This window comes from Pristiophorus japonicus, chromosome 4 (genome assembly GCF_044704955.1).
Source record: "Pristiophorus japonicus isolate sPriJap1 chromosome 4, sPriJap1.hap1, whole genome shotgun sequence".
NCBI classification, from domain to species: Eukaryota; Metazoa; Chordata; class Chondrichthyes; family Pristiophoridae; genus Pristiophorus; species Pristiophorus japonicus.
Window position 1 is genome coordinate 244,552,786 of NC_091980.1, and position 2,285 is coordinate 244,555,070.

The 2,285-nt window shown below is 49.1% G+C and overlaps 1 pseudogene; it reads left to right on the forward strand.

Annotated features, from left to right (window-relative positions):
- Positions 1–1,622: 1,622 nt before the first annotated feature.
- On the forward strand, positions 1,623–1,861 carry LOC139263615 (U2 spliceosomal RNA; annotated as a pseudogene).
- The last annotated feature ends 424 nt before the right edge of the window (positions 1,862–2,285 follow it).

A 2,285-nucleotide genomic window follows, 5' to 3' on the forward strand; every position in this document is an offset into this window, starting at 1 on the left:
CACCGACAGTAAAAGTTGTCAGGGGCACTACACGGCAGTTTATAGATTTTTGGATCTAAATTTCGTGGGAGGTGTGAAGGAGGTGCGGGAGATCAGCAGTGCGCCCTTTGATGACGCACTTAGGATGGTCTGCAGCAGCGGAGCAGAAGTGGGGATCACCAGAAAAATCCCCGAGGTGAATTCCGCTGGTGGCGGCCATTGGACTGGAAGTTTGCTACCTGGCTGCCGCTTTCTGGTGGTTAAGTGGCCTTTTCGGGGAGCTGAATTTCACTCCAGAGAACAGGTTTAAAATGGTGAAACACAAATTTAAGAATTATGTCAAGAGGTTCTTTGTAAAAAGAATGATAAACACTTGCAATAGACTTCCTGGCATGGTACTGGAGGCAAAAGCCTTGCAATCATTCAAGGGATATTTGGATGCAATGATATTAAAGTGTCATGTATTCAACTGTCATTGTAATCCAGGTATAAACTGACCTAAGTTGTACACCGTGAGAACACTGATCACTAGATGGTCAACTTGTGGGAGACACTCCTAACCTGGACTTTCAGGTATAAAAGGGGAAGCTCCACCCATCTTCGCCACTTCAGTGCTGGAATAAATGTTGCTGGTCACAGAATTGCCTTCTCTCTAGTATGGGCCTCGTGTGCATTTGTACTGTATAGTAAGGACATATTATTGGCGACGAGAAACTGGGATTTAAAGCACGCAAGCATTGCAGCACAGGCGAGAGGTACTGTGTTGGTGATGATTGGGACGATTTTATTGAGAGACTACAGCAAAGTTTCATCACTAAGAAATGGTTGGGACAGGATTCGGCTGACAAACGCAGGGCTCATCTCCTGACGGTTTGTGAATCCAGGACGTACTCACTGATGAAGGACCTTCTAGCGCCAGAGAAGCCGGTGGACAAGACTTTTGAAGAGCTCAGTAAGTTGATCGGGGAACACTTTAAACCGGCAAGCAGCATGCATATGGCGAGACACCGGTGCGTCCGAGAAGGGCAAAGCATTCCAGACTTCGTGGCCGACCTCCGGCAACTGGCGAGCCTATGTAAGTTCCCAGATGCACGCAGAGCGGAGATGCTACGAGACTTTTTTATTGAGGGCATCGGGCACGCTGGGGTTTTCAGGAAACTGATTGAGACCAAAGACTTGACCCTGGAAATGGCGGCTTTGATGGCCCAGACATTTATCTCAGGGGAGGAAGAGACCAGAATGATGTTTGACAAAAATCTTGGTTTAAATGCAGAAAATGGACAGGGAGTCAACATTGTTAACGCAGCACACAGTTCTCCAGGCAGACAGGGGCAATCGGACATGCCCGAGCATATAGTCAAACCCAAATGGGAAATTCAACAGAGACAATGGCTAGCTGAACGGCGCTTCATGCAATCGCAAGGGACAATGTGGCCAGTAATGGGGCCATCAACACCTGTCAATGGTGCGTTTAAGGACAGTTACAGAGACAGTCAGAGACGATCGACTGGTAATGGACCTTTTGTTTCCAACAACGGCTCATGTTGGAGGTGTGGAGGCAAACACACAGCCAGAGCTTGCAGGTATCAACAATATACCCGCAGAAATTGCAACGTCAGCGATCACTTGGCGCGTATGTGCAGGAAGCTTCTCGGCCTTTTGGCTAAGATCATGCGTAACTGACCTGACAGGGGAGTAGCCACCATGACCTCCGGGTGGTTCTCCCTGGATCAGGAAGGTATATGCTTGCTTTTTTGGAAACAGGAGGTGGGTGGGGTGGCTTGACCCATCCACCTCCACGGAGGTGTGTGGGGGACCTGACCCATCCACCTCCATGGCACGAACCTGGTATTGCAGTACTTCCAGGAACGGTGCAGTGGCTCTAGGCCTTTTGGCTAAGAGCATTGGCGCAGAGTGATCCTTGGCGTGTGCAAGGTGACCTCTGGCGTTTGTGATTTGACAAAGAATTGGAACGATTGGCTACGAATTTCAAAAAAAAAAAAGTATGTGCAGGAAGCCTGCAGCCAGGTTGATGTTTGAGGAGGACGGGCCCGATGTAAGCCCTACGAGGCCAAATGGACACTGGGGGAAATCGCTGGAAACTGAAGTTCAGCGAGTTCATGTGGAGCACATATACAGTTCATATACCAGGATGCCACCGATAATGATGAAAGTGCTCCTCAATGGCATCCCAGTATCAATGGAGCTAGACATGGGGGCCAGCCAGTCCCTGATGAGTATCAAACAATTCGACAAGTTGTGGGCGTCGAAGGCCAGGAGGCCAAAATTATTGCCGATTGACGCAC